Below are 15773 nucleotides of genomic sequence, written 5' to 3'. Positions count from 1 at the left end.
TTTGAGAAACTCAAGTACTCAAATAAATAAATACTAGATATAGTGTAAGACTGAAAAGATACTCTGGGTGGAAAAACACATGAACTTGTTTTACTCAAATAATCTAAAATATATATAAAAGCAGATGCTTATATAAAAGCATAGATTCTGTTATCCAGATTGCTACTTCCATTCCCATTTTCTCTCTCCTGTGCTACCGACTCAAATTTTTTAAAAGTCTAGGAGTCATCCCTAATTCCCCTCTGGTATCTCAATGTACAACTATCCAAGTTAATTATTTTCCATTGGAAAAACAAAACAAAACAAAACACCTTTTTCTCAAATTTCTAGATTAGTTAAGAGCATTCCGCAAGTCACCCAATCTAGAAACAAGGACCTCAGCCACATTTGTTCATGGAGCAATTACATATATAGTACACACATGTGCAGTGTCTTAGGTATGTTGGTACAAAAAAAAAAAGAAAATAGATATTGAAGAGCTGCAGATATCTAGATCTGTATATACTATTTCTATTTTAAAATTATTAAAATTAGTATTTGAGAATATTCAAGATGTTAAAATAAAATAATAAATAATTCATGGAAAGTAACTCAGATAAGATCATCAGAAAAGGCCTCTCTGAGGCGGTAACATATGAATGGAAAACTAAAGGAGAAACACACACACTTGTTCAGTTCTGGACAAACATGAGCTTGACTAAAGTTGTATAATAAAGCTTGGTGTGGCTAGAGTTTAGTGAATTAGAGAAATGTTGCTAGGAGGGTAAAGAAATCTATTAGGTAGTATGTATGAATGCCATATGACTTTCAAAAGCAGTTTATCAGAAAATCTCTTCCTGAAAATCACCAGTGTGTCTGACACTGATGAATTAAAAATATATATAAGATAAAGTCCCAAATCTCATGATGTTTATAGTATACTCTAGAGAGAGACATTAAATATTTATTTCTAAATAATCAGAAAATTATTAGTGTGTAACTTTCCTCCTTTGAAAGCAGACACACACACACACACACACACACACACACACACACACACACATTGTCCTCTCCCCAAGCACACCCTCAAACATAGCCCCAGGCCTTCCTAACAGGCAATCCACTCTTTGGCAAACAGTCATGTACTACAGGAAAGCCCACCTCTATTCCCCATACGAGGAAGAGTGTCCTTATAGTCTCAGTCATTCCTAGTGGTCTCTTTCCCTTGCCAGATTGTTTTATGACTACACTTGGGATACAATTCTAAGCAAGACCTAGGAAAATTGGCTGGTGAGCTTCTAGGAAATTTTCTTTTACTTTAGAAAAGACACAAGGAAGAGATAGTCCTTATTCTGTCTTTGGAGACTGTCTGGATGTGCAGCAAATTGTAAATGGACCCAAAAGCTAACATCACTCTCTGTTGCACTTCTTGTGAAAGATTTCCTGAAGTCTCTTGAGTTAGGGTTTTTGATGGCTTTAAACATCCTAACTCAAGGCTATTATTCCTTATGTATCTGACTCCCAAATAATTATTAAATAAGTATATCTCTTTCTCTTTATTTCCACTCTTTTGGCTCACATCCCTATAATTTCTTAGCCTGGATTATAGAAGAAATACCTATTCTTGATCCCCATATAAATCATTCTTGAATAAAAGGAAAGAAATATTATTTTGTTTCCACTACTCCTCAGCTCACAGTCCTCTACTGGCTTGTCATTCCTAAAGAATAAATTCCAAATGCCCAGCAGAGTTCTAGGGCCTTGCATTATCTGACCCAATCCTTCTTTCTAACTTCCTCTCTCATCTTTCTATCTCCCAAATTCTTCATTCCACCTACACTCCACTACTGGTATCCCAATGTCCGATTTTGCTGATAATAGTTGTAGTAATGATGATCCTTGCTCAGCAGAGTATTTCCTGATGATAAAATCCTGATGCTAAATAAAATATATCAGCACTCTAGGTACTCAATGATCAAAGCCAAGAAATCAGAAATTATAAAATTTAAGCAAAGAACAAACCTAGGAAGTAGGTATGATAGCTCCATTTTACTAGTAAGAAATAATGTTAAATAAAATTCTTAAGACTACGTAACTGATAAGTGGCCGAGCTAGAATATGAATCCAGATGAATCTGTTTCCAAGCAAACAGTTGTTTGCTACACCATGCTGTTTTCCTAGAACTTACACACCTCCTATGAAATGGATTTATCTACTCATAAGAAAGATTTTAAAGCTATCGAAATTCTTAGAAAAAGATAACGTTATGATATCTATTACATATTGTGGAATCAAAGGAGGTTTGCAGCTACCACAGTGTAAATGGTTGCAGATGGCCCCATGCTGGCATAATCACGTTCTTGTCTGTGGTCAATGTTGGGCATCTAACATGGCTCATGAAGGACATGAACAACTAAAACTGACATCTCAGCTTTACTGTATCAGGGCCATCACTTTGTTCTAGTCTCTAACTTCTCTTTTGCTGTAAATTCTTATTCAAGCCGGAGCAACATATATCAGAATTAAAGAAAGAGAGGACTATTGCTATTCAAAGTGTGCCCTGCAGATAGTAACGGGGAACTTGTTAAAAATGAAGAATCCAGATCTTTCGAAATGGAATCTTCATTTTAAGAAATCCTCAGGTGATCAGCATGTACATTAAAGTTTGTCGAACACTAATTTAGACATCTGAAAGATGGCCTAGGTATTCAGTAGACGAGCCTTCTTTCTCTCCCTAAATCCTGCCTTAAAAAAAAAAAGAAAAGAAAAAATACGACTTGCTAGGAGCACCTAGGTGGCTTAGTTGGTTAAACCTCCTACTCTTTATTTTCAGCTTGGAGAGTCTGCTTGAGATTCTTTCCCTCTGTCCCTCCCCACACTCATGCTCGAGTGTGCGCGCTCTCTCTCTCAAATAAATAAATAAATCTTTAAAAAAAAAAATACAATACCATATGCTAACCTCTTTTGTAAAGCTAACCTCGATTCTGATACTCCTTTGAGATAGGTAACATGCTAATTATTCAAATCATAAAATAAAATATAAAATTTAAGCAATGCTTCATTTTCATAAAAGAAATAAATGAAGCAAACAGAAAGAAATCAATTTTGTGGTTTATCACATAATGTATTGCCTGGTTATATTTTTTTTCTATTTTGTACATTCATTTTCCCTGAAATTCACTTTTGTATTAAGACTAAACCTATGCAGAGGTTGGTAAAGGCAGAGGGTGTCCTCATTTGGCCCACTAGAAAAAAAGCAAGAAATGCCCCTTTGGACACTGGTATATCAATTCAAATCTGTAACGAAAGATTAGCTAAAAGGATTTCACTATAAAAAATCATGAGTTTTATATCAATATTTTCAACATCACTGTATGTTCAAAGTAGAATGGTATGTAAATGAAACCTTATTTTATTTTAATATCCAAAACATATTTTCCCTCATAAGGCCTGTGAAAAAAAGAACAAATTCCCATATGCATTGTCTATAAGAGGACAAGCTCACATAAGGACCTGTAAAATGTGTGCCTTTTTGGCCGTGACTACCTAAGTAATGTGACGGGGAGTATAAAATGTCCCATTTCCTCCCCACAATATTGACTTAATACAAGCTGTTTTCAAATGTGTTCCCAGGGCTTCAACATGCAAAATATATGGAATTAAATATTTTTCAGCTCTTTAGTCCGTGCAAATAAAAACATCCCACAGCTTTTAGCCTTACATACCTAAGCAGACTTTTGTTCATTTTGGAGATAAGTATAAAAGTAGGAGATGGCACAATTTTAACAGTTCATGGTAGGTGCTGTTTGTTGGGGAAGAATACTGTCTGTTGTTAACCCGAATCAGCCCTTCAAAGTAATCAAACCAACTAAATTCCTAGAATATACCATAAGAATAAAACTGTTTTCTAATCTGCACTGAGATCCTATTCAATAAAGCCATTTTCTTATCAAACTATAAATTTGGGAACAAAATATTGTATTTTAACATGGTACTACGAGCATTTTAATTCTGTTAGGGCCAAAATAATGATGAACGTGGATAATAGTAATAATCCCTTTCCCCAAAGAGTCCTAGAAATCCTAATTTACTGACTGGTAGCTACTTTCACTAAGTAGAAATACAGTAATTTAATAATCTTACCATAGCAGTTTTCACTAAAGAAAATTAACTAATTCATTATTGCTTATAATTTGCTGAGGCATAGCTGCCATATTTGTAAAATCAGCAGGTTCTGGAAAAAAATACAAGTTTTTAAATGAATGTTCAATTTCCCCCTAAACACATAAATGATACAATTACTTAGCTCCCTCTAGTGCCAATTTCTAATATAAACTTAATTGTAATAACTATATTCACCATGCAATTCTGGAGCAAATAAAATTTTACTTGGCAATAATTAACAAGCAAACTTTCAAGGGTTTAATAGATTGAGTTTGGATCAGAACTGGACAAGATTCAACTGATGACACTGCCATAGGTAGGCTCATGGCTGCAATTAAAATAATGGTATTTCTTCGCAAGTGTCATTTGATATGTTCCAATTAAAAACAAAATTCACAAAGGTAGTATAAAGGAATGTTGATAAGAGAAATTAAGGTTTACCACTAAATGTCTTTGTACACCTAATTTAGCTACAATAATCTCATTTAATTTGTGGTTTGTATTCATCATAATTCAAACAAATTTAAAAGTCCAAGAAGAATGACACTTTAATGTATCTATCAAAGTACACAGGAATAAAATCTAATTTGCAATTGTACATAAAAATGGAGAAGGCAGAGAATATGGATTTTTAAAAATCCTAATAACCAAATATCTAGCTTAATAAAATGACTTACTAACACATATACTTCCTTAGAATTTCTCTTAGACTGAAGCATATATATGAATTTTATTTTTAACTAAGAGTAATATATATATGACTTTTAATAGGTAAATCTGAATGTACTGAGTGCATTTAAAGGCAAGGTGACACAATTTGTAGAAAAAGAGGACAGTCACAAATAGAATTCCCCTCAGTAAAGAGCTGCAATAAAACTAATGAGTATTCTAAGGAAATTGAAATTTTCACAATACTTTGTGTATTCATTTGCCTGTTTATTTTGTAATATAGCATAAAGCCTAAGTGAGACAGGAGCAAGGATTTTGGAATCAGATGATATGTATGTGGTTAATAAAACTAACTGCTAACTGTAAGTCTCTGTAGAATGCAGGTATTGCTTCTTATCATTAGGGTTGTTAGGAAACTTAAAGAAGATATTTTATATGTGAAACACACAACTGAACAATGACGAATAATAACTTTTTTCTAATATGCCGGTAATAAAAAATGTTCACAGAATAAAAATAATTTATAATTGAATTATACTTGTGGTCATTGGGAACAAATTTTATTCCTAACTGTTTAGAAATCTCTAAGAATTAGCTTTTTTAAAAACTATCTTATTTTTGTTTCAATAAACATTTTTGTGTTCTAAATAAAAAAGCAAATCTCTTTTTACAGCTGGTGCTATTTTTATGCTAAAAAAGTACAATTAAAATAAGTGGTCTTTTCTCAAGCTGAGGGTAGAAATGTTACAAAGAAGATTTAAAAAAAAATGTTTATAAGTATCTGAAATTTGCTGTGAGTTTACAAACTCAATGGAGAGCATTTTAGAAATATCTTTAAATATTTCAGAATTTACAATAAACAAGTAAACCTATGCTATTATGACTATAGTCTTCTAAACACTCATTTCTAAATCTTAATAAAGCCTAATAAGTAAATATTGCAATCTAATTACACAATTAATATCCTCTTCACCCTTGATTCAATGAAAGAAACACAAGTCACTAGAAAGATGAAGTTTTTCTCCTTAATTGTTGAAAAATATAGAGATAGCATATAATAACTTAGTTGCTTTCTTGTCTTATTTACCTGTAGCCATAACTCTCTCGATCAATTACTACTGTTCACTGTTCTAAGTGTTCCCTTTCTCTTTAACCGGGTAGATTTGGGGAACTATTGAGAGTAAAACTAAATTTAAAAAAATATATAGATTTTCTTTTTTCTTTTTTTAAGAGAGAGTGGGGGGAGGGGTAAAGGGTGAGAGAGAGAGAGAGAATCTCAAGCAGACTCCCCACTGGGTGTGGAGCCCGATGTGGGGCTCAAACCTACGATCCTGAGACCATGACCTGACCTGAAATCAAGAGTTGGATGCTTAACTGACTGAGCCACCCAGGTACCCCAAAGATTTCATCTTTAAGTAATTGCTATACTTAATATGGGGCTTGAACTCACAACTCCAAGATCAAGAGTCGCACGGTCTACCAACTGGGCCAGCCAAGAGCCCCATAAACCTAAATAAAATTTAAAGAAAAGATATTCCCTTACTTAGAACTGGAAATACAAGCTAGGCTTATTTTCCAGTAGAAAGTTGAAATGTGACTTGAATATTCCTTTATCTCACGTGACCCTCACAAATGATGAGGCAGATACATCTGTCCTATCACTTCTCTTAAAAATGAGGTCATGGAAGTGAGTCTGTGATTTTCCAGGATCCTCCTCCTAAAGATCTGAGGAGCAGGATAAGGAACAAAAAGAGTTTCCACTCACAATCACCAAGAGTTTATGCCTGCAATCATAGAATTATGCAATTTTGAATTCTATTGAGGAGTTACCACTTTGAAAACTAGAGAAATCTCTTTTTAAATGGACATTCACGTAAAAATGTTTAAAATTTAAACCTTAGCCAAAACCCATAAACCAAAATATTTCCAACATATAATGCTTTCATGTGCTCATAATAGTGCCCTCCCTAAAAAGTTGCCCCAAAGCAACATAACTTTGCTTCATACGTTGCTTTCTGAAGGAAATAACATTCCTTCAGAACATATGATGTCAGGTAGTCCTATCATACCATAAGAGAAACACCAAAAAATAAGTGTCTCTCTAAAACACTTTCTGAATAGTACAAAGATTAACCCAGGTAATGAAGCAATGACCTTATTAGCAACTAATTGCATTTCTTATTTCCAATGGACTTATCTAATGAATTGATGGATACTGAAACTTAGGTGTTTTATGGCTAAATTATACCCATAATTTCTAAAATGTGTACTATTTTTTCAATATAGTAGTAACACCTGCTGCTAAGTACAAAAATGATTAGCCACAAACCAACCTACTATAGAATATCAAAATGCATTTACCCAATGAAGAACTAATGGGAATTATGCAGATTATATTTCCTTCCCCGCTGAAGGCAACCAAGCTTCACGTCAATAGCAAAATGAAAATATAACTCAAATATGAAACAATATACACACAGAGACATAACCAAATCTATTTCTGATTATTTTTAGACATGTTTTTTTTTCATGTAATTATTTGGTAGCAAAGAACTGAAATAAAGGTTTAGAGCATTTGGTGTGTACCTGAATAGCTCTAAGTATTAATCAACTAAGAATATTATTCAGATACTTCATATCAAAATGTACATGCGGAATTATAATGTAGATTGTGCATGCTAACAGAAACCAATTTTATTTAATGCCTTATCATAATTAGATTTATTCTGTAACTTTCTTTTAAGCACTATTCTGCTGATAACAAAGAACTGAGAAGAGTAAGAAAGTAATGCACTTGGTCGATCAACTTTGGGAAGTAAAATGAATTTCTAAATTCTCTTTCTGTAGTACTAAATGCTAAATAAAAATGTAAAGTTATTTTTTTAGAATTTGTGTGATTGCATAATTCATCATAAAAGTAACTGTTTTTTAGTAGATGCCTTTCTTCTGTGGACAACTTTATCCAAAAGAGAAATGCAGAGATGAAGCATTCCTTTATCTCTCAATCATCATACTTTTGCAGATGAGCATCACTGCAGCATATGTAATAAAATAGCTGTTTTCACTCTGAGCAACCGGCAGAGAAGAAAAGAAGCATCTTTTGAAACTGAAGATATTCAGCATATATTAAATTTAGTTATCTAGATATGTGTTTCTATTGCTGAAGCTTCAGGACATATTTGCAAATTTTAAAACTACCACCTAATCATTTTGTTGAAAAACATCAATAGCTAGAGATTGCCCAAATCATAAAGTCCTTTGCACAAACTCTGGGAGCTGTCTTGTCTACAGAATCTTTCCTCCAGCAACAGCAGGGATGAACAGATGGGCCATACCATACTTTTAAACATCTATAGGTTTGGATTCTGTCTGAAAAGCTGGCAAAATTATCCAGAAAAAATTGACAAGATTTAATTTCATCGAATGTCATTATGATCATTTATTCAATGGTAGAAAGAAAATCTCCATCAAGTAAACCAAAAAGACTGTAAGATCAAGAGTTTACAGAGCCCACCATTTCCTATACTGTAAAATGATCAAAATAAACAGATATATTGAAAAGTGTTGCCTTTCAAAAATTGGAAAGATATGAGACACAAAAGATAATAGAGCAGTGCCTTCTGAGAATATGACAAATCATCTTATTTATTGCCTAATAGTTGATTATTATAATTGCCCTTATCTGAACTATATTAATTTTCTGTTTGTTTTGATACTGACATTCTCCATATTTATTGCACAAATTTGCCTGACTAATCTTACATGTAAAAGAGTTTGGAAATCTAAGAACTAACCAATTATAAATCACCAATGTTGAAATTTACAGCTGATTAGTAAGCTTGAGAGTGTACTATGAAGTTCAATTGAATCTTACTAAACACTGAAATAATTCATTTGATTGTGAACCATCTACCCCAGTAATAGGAAGTTTTACACTCATTGTACAGGGCAACCTAGATCATTTAAATACATTCTTAATAATAAAGGCTGACTTTTAACTAGTTTCTACAAACCAACATATTGAATAGCAGTGGCTGCATCAGTCTTTTGCCATTCAAACCTTTTGCCATTTAAACTCTTAAGTAAAAAGTGTTCTTTGGTTTAAGTGAACCCACTGAGGACAAATCACCCAGATGGCCATGGTGCCAATTCGGCAAATACTAAACTGCTTACTGGAATGAGTCAAGTGCACGACTGATTAATTGATTTAGTCACATATTCAAAACTTTTGCTTCTTATCCCATTAAAAGTAGCACTAATGAGCGGTGTCTGTGACCTTCCAGTGAGAAGCCGCAAGTTCCACAACCCCTCAGTATTTACCACCCAAATTTAATCTTTTTAATGGACACCTTAAAAGGGATCTGATAGAAAATACTAAGAGCTGCTCAGATACTAAAACACTTAGGGAGGCTTTTGATTAATGTTGCATGATTAATCAATTGATTAATATAGTTTTCAATACAGATGTTAGGACACTGTCTACTTTAATCAACCATTCTGAAAATAGTGAAGATAAATGCCGTACTTTTGTGTCTGCTTAAAAAAAAAAAACCCTTTCCTCAAAGGTTGTTAATTATGACATAAGCCTTATTTACCACACTCAAATTTTATCTAATGTCGACATTTTTATACATAGGAACCATTAATGAGATAAGTGGGATCCTTTTGGCAAAGCCATATTTTAATCACTTTAAAAATAATTTATTTATCTAATTTATGGACATTTTCCTTAATGAGAAATTATTTTGGAATAATACTGCAGAATGCATTAAAATCTTAAAGTTTTTATTATTATTTTCCAAGACTGTAATTTGTGATGATGCTTTCCACCATACTAAAACTGAAATCTTTATTCCAGTCAAAAATAATCACCCTGTAATTACTGTGACAAACTGCCCAAGCTGTATCATCGTGGCCATTTCAACTAATGATATTGTATTAGAATGCCTAGCAATAGACTTCAAATGGAAAATATAATTATGTGCATTAGTTTGTCTAAGCATTTATAAGATCACATATCCATCAGTTTTCAGGTCTCATAAAGAAAACCATACATCACTGTCAGTGTGAGTTTTGTTATTGAAAGCGCAGGCCTTTACAAACTGAGCTTAAGATGTGTATCTTAAATTTCACTTGTTTTGTGGATCACTAAAATCCCTGTAAATTAAACCAGCATAAATGAGAAGAGTTTTTCCTCTGGTGATGGAGAAACTCTGCAGCATAGACCACTTCACACTCTGACCAAGTAGAAGATTAGCCAGCCTGAGACAGCTTAATCTAGCCTTTCTACACCTCTTAAATCTAGGGGAGTCTGATTTGGTATAAAAGCCCATGGAAAGGCTTTTGGCCAAGGTATCAAATTAAAGGTTTCATACTGTTGGCTTCACTGACCTGAAAGATGAAAGAAATCAGGAGAAAAAAATCATACAAAAAGAAATGTAAGTGGGAGTTATGGCAGGGAGGCAAGAGGGGACCAAGAAAGTTCTTTGAAAAATGAGCAATGAAGTTGAATGTATTTATAATGAATGATAGCATTAAAATGAAAATATTGATAATTAAGTGACTGGACTAGAAATATGGCCCTGACACTACACACAACAAACTTTATAACCTTGGGAAAGTTGCTCAGCCTCTTTGTCTCCCAATTTTCTCAGTTGTAAAATGAAGAGGTAGACGGATTTCATGATCTTCTCTAGTTTTCACTTATTATGATGAGAGTAGTCCAGGCTCAATTTAGAAAATATTTTCTCTGTTAGTTCAAATAAAAATATGTATTAAAAAGTGAAACCTATTTATGGGTAACTGTTTTAATTGATTGCAGAAAATAATTTATCAACAGGTATATGACGTTCCTCCCCTACCAGGGATAATAAAGTTATAAAATGCTACACTCCCATGTGCTCAAATTAGAATGCTTAAACCTCTCATGTTGCATGCTCATTATCTGTAGGAAATGAGAAATTTGTGCGTGATTTCCTCCTGAAATGTGTTACCTGTGCATGATGCTGAAAATGTGTTCAAATATACTCTAGCATCCCTAAATCAGTCTTCTACTAGTTCAGAAAAGCTAGAATTCACCTCTGTATGATACAAACCTGATAGAAATGGTTTCTCAAGAACAGCACCATTGACAGGACCAGATAATTCTTTACTGTGGGATGTCTTATGTATTGTAGGATGTTTAGTGGAATTGTTGGTCTGTACCCACTAGATGCTGGTGATGCCCCTCCACCCACCACAGTCATAAAAGTTAAAAATGTCTCCAGACATTACCAATGTTCTCCAGAGGGCAAAATCTCTTCTGGTTGAGAACCACTGTCCTGGTTGATGAGCAACTAGTGAAAATACTATCTTGACCAAGGAAAAGCAAAATGCTCTTAAATCATAAATATGTAGATTTTAAAATAATTCCACGGTCACTTATTTATTTTGTGTAACCACTTTATACAAAAACATATAAAAAGACCTAAGTAGCACAAGTATTTTCTGGCACAAATGTGTGTTTTCCTCTATTGCTGGATCTGGGGATGTTAAGTCCTGACTCTGAGAAAAATTTTAACTAGGAATGTGATTACCTAGCCCAATCTAAATCTAACTGGGAGGAAAAGGCCAAAGTGAAAGAAACCAGGAAAACATTAAATAAGGTAAGATTTGTTTTACCCAAGAAAAGGAAGGTGTTTTTTTTTTTTTTTAACAGTTGGTTATCTTGATTATTCAGCTCAATTAAAGTCCTTATGACTTGTTACATGTCGGTAACAATTGCCAGTTGTCTTAAATATGTATATAAATATACTTCACTTTTTAAATCAATGCATTACTTTTATAAGTTAGGAAGTATCTTTCTTGTTTTATGGATAAGAAAATTGAGGCTTGGAAAAGTCAATACTGCAACGAAATAGTGGAACTAATACTCAAATCTGGGTTTTCTAACTCAGTGATCTGTGTGTGACCTTAACCCACTGTCCTCAACTAGGATATTTTATTAAATTCTCCCATTATTTCATACAAACAGAAATTGTATCTATTCAGTAAGTCAAAATATTGGTCAACTTTGTTTACTTCAGCTGTCTTTATGCCAAAAGCCAAAAAATTAATGACTTAAGAATCTAAATTTTTGTACCATGATCTGCCTTGATTCAGAAGTAGGAAAGAATAAGAAAAATTGGTCAAATCTTTTTTACTCTTGAGGCCATTAATCTAACAGTTCATGGTCTATAGACATGATGCTAAATTCTATGAAATATTGTAGCACTGAAGTCATTATTATTAAGTCCCCAAATTCCAGAATTTAATTTGGCATTTCCCTGAGGTATTTACCATGAGCTTCATTTTTGACTTCATGAGATCTGGCAGGATTGTGGGCCATATAGAACATGACAGTCATCTTAAAACTCCATGTCAAACATTTATGTCTACCATTGTAGAAGAACATTTCCTGTTCTCGGTAGGAAATGTCACTATTCCTTTGACAATGTCAAGCTATGCTAACATTAAGTAACACTTAGCAAAATTCAGCCTACATTGTATTATTTCCATGTTTTGGCGCTGTATACATTTGTCTATGCTTTCAACTCAAAAGTTGAGCAATATTGCTTGCTGTATTTTGGTGCCAGCATAGATTTAAGCCATCCAAACAAGACTGTGTATTTGAACTGACAGAGAGTAAATGATTTGCATCTGGCATAACTGATGGTGGTGTCAAAACCTTGGAAGATAATTCATTGGTAAACATATTCCTCTGGATGCCTAGCCACACATGCCCAATTTCCTATCCAGGGATGGAGCCAGATCATTGCCAGAACAATGCAAAATATTTTATACAGATAATTCAAGAGATTATTTTGATCTGACAGAAAACAGGGGGGGAAATGTGGTAGAGTTTTTCTTATTGATGAGACAAGATAATTTTTGCAGAAATTAAATTTCATGCAAAAATGCCTTTCTGACAACTATGGAGTTGATGAACTGGTAAGAATTATCACAAACAGCAAGCTAAAAAAAAAAAAAAATCTAATCTACAATTCCAAGATGTAATTGGTAAAAACAAAACAAAACAAAACAAAAAAAACTTGAATCAGGTCAGGATTAAAATGATGATAAAAAAGGCTTTAGGGCCTTAAAATAAATGCTTGAACTACCCAGACCTCTTGAAAGAAATAGCTATAACCCTAGATACTGTGCTCAATTCACAATAAGCTTCCAATTTTTATACTAGCAGCCTTTTGAGATATACAAGCTCAATGGAATGAACATACTCAAATTTTTCCATTCTAGGGCTTGAGGAATTTATACATGTACTCAAGCTGGTACTTGCAAATGGTATTTTCTCCAAATGATCATAGAACTGAGCTGAATTAAATGTTCCATTGAAGAATTAACACATGCCATATATAGGGAATCAATTTCAAAATATTCAAAATTAAATGCATCATTCTATTAAGCTATATATAATCTTTCTTTGATCATTTAGTGGGCTTTCAGGATCTTGAGGATCAATCGATCAATCAAAAATAACTATAGAGAGGCTACTCAGTCGTAGAATCAGTGCTAGCTATTGAACATGACACAAAGGAGACTCAGACATGATTTCTATTTCTATCTAGCTCATGGTCCGGAGAGGATAGATAAAAAATACACTTTAAAAGTACGATGACAGAGCAACACACTATTGAAACTGATACTCGCACAGACTCTTCCTATATCACTTCGAAGGATGCATCACTGGGAGGTGATGGTAAAGGTGATTGTTACGGATGAATGTGTCCCTCTAAAATTCATATGATGAAGTTGAAAATATGAACATAGTCTAAAATATGACACAGATTGTTTTCAAGGGTCACATTTCTGTGGCTAGAGTCAAATGGTTATCATGCTGAAATTGTAAGCAATGGCGAGGCAGCCCCCTAACATGGCTGTATTTAGAGATAGAGCTTCTCAGGAAGTAATTAAGGTTAAATGAGATGACAAAGGTAGGGCTCTGATCCTTTGAAGAAGAGACACCAGAGAGCTTGTTCCCTCTCTCTCTCTCTCTCCACAGGCTCACAAAGAAGAGATCATATGAGCATACAGTGAGATGGTGGCTGCCTACAATTGAAGAGAAGAGGTCTCAGAATAAAACCTACCTGGACGGCACATTAATCTTGGACTTCTCAGCCTCCAGAACTTGAGAAAATGAATTTCTGTTATTTAAGCCACCTGGTCTGTGGTAGTTTGTTACAGGAGCCAGAGTAGACAAAAACAGTGATACTTCAGGTGCATTTTGAAGGATGATTCAAAGTTTTCCCTCCACAGCAGGAACAAGATACAGAATGGGGAGAAGTAGACGGAGAATGGAGAAGAGATAAAGGAAGTAAGGGCCAGGAGCAGTATGAGCAGAAGAGTCCTGGGAAACAAAGTAGGCCATGCAAATATACCTGGTTAGAAGTAGATTGTGGGGAACTTGGCAGGTAATTTGTTTGTTTTTTTTTTTTTTTAATTTTCAACCTTCTGATGTTTTGGCAGGTAGTAATAAATAGATGAAGTATACTATAAAAGTTTGAAATATTTGCCATGGAAAATGAAAAAGTAGGGGCACTTGGCTAGCTCAATAGGTAGAGCATGCAAATCTAGATCTCAGGGTCATGAGTTCAAACCCCACTTGAATTTAAAGAAAAAAACTGTAAAGAAAAAGAAAACGAAAAAACTGTAAAAAAAAAAAAAAGAGAGAGAGAGAAAGAAAAGAAAAAAGTAAATTGATCACAAATCACTAACAGCCAAACAGCATTATTAGGGTTTAGCAGAGGTTAGAAACAGGGAAGAATGAAGGGGGGGAATCTAAGGGGGAGACGAACCATGAGAGACTATGGACTCTGAGAAACAAACTGAGGGTTCTAGAGGGGAGGGGGGTGGGAGGATGGGTTAGCCTGGAGATGGGTATTAAAGAGGGCACGTACTGCATGGAGCACTAGGTGTTATACGCAAACAATGAATCATGAAACACTACATCAAAAACTAATGATGTAATGTATGGTGATTAACATAACATAAAAAAAAAAAGAAACAGATTTATAAGGACTGATGAGTTTCTGTTGTTGCTGGTGGTGATGGTAGTGTTTTCCGTGTGGAACAAAAGTGGATAAAGCAGATTAGATTGACTAGGTGTCACCAGCTAAACCCCAAGACCTGACCTTTACTGTTCACCTCCTCGTACCCACTGACATTTGTTCCACATTTTTTCCTTAAGATCTCCTTTCCAGTTTTTCTGGACAATACTTTTCTCTCTTAACTCAGGTAAAAGACCCTACGGACATAAAACCCTGTGAAGGAAACCAAAAAGTTTTCTGGACAATACTTTTCTCTCTTAACTCAGGTAAAAGACCCTACGGACATAAAACCCTGTGAAGGAAACCAAAACCACTCTTCAAGCAATAATGACTGCCTGGAGGCCCTGACTACCCAGATCAGTTTGAGCTAACCCCCCCAACTCACCTGCACAGATGAACCACTAAGTGGCCCATGCAGTGACCTACAGTTACCTTTACCTCATTTTAATACTAAAATCTCTGCCCAAGGAGGAGCACCAGCCTCATTTATATAATATGCAGTGTATGTATAGGCATGTTTCCTTAAGGCACATGTGCAGTCTTAGGCCAGTCTACATCTGATGTCAGGCTTCCCTATCAAAATATTCATCCTAACCCTAAATAAAAGGAACCCATTCACCCTTGCTTAGGGAGTCACAGTTTTCGAAGTTATTCCTGTGATCTCCTTATATGCTGCAAATAAAGTTTCCTTTGTGAGGCAACTCCACCTGGTGTACTTTCTATCTGTGAGTCACTAAGGAACAAACTCATGTTAGTTTGGTTACACAGGTATGGAGGACCTGGGGGAGGGAGGAGGGGGGAGCAGCCGTGGCAGAACCAGGAAATGAATTTACTGTGGGTAACAGAAAAAGGGCTGCTGGCTAACTCAATGACCTCAAT

Source organism: Phoca vitulina, unplaced genomic scaffold (genome assembly GCF_004348235.1).
Source record: "Phoca vitulina isolate PV1807 unplaced genomic scaffold, GSC_HSeal_1.0 scaffold1, whole genome shotgun sequence".
NCBI lineage: Eukaryota > Metazoa > Chordata > Mammalia > Carnivora > Phocidae > Phoca > Phoca vitulina.
The sequence above is the reverse complement of the archived record's forward strand: the minus strand, read 5'-3'. Positions refer to the sequence as shown.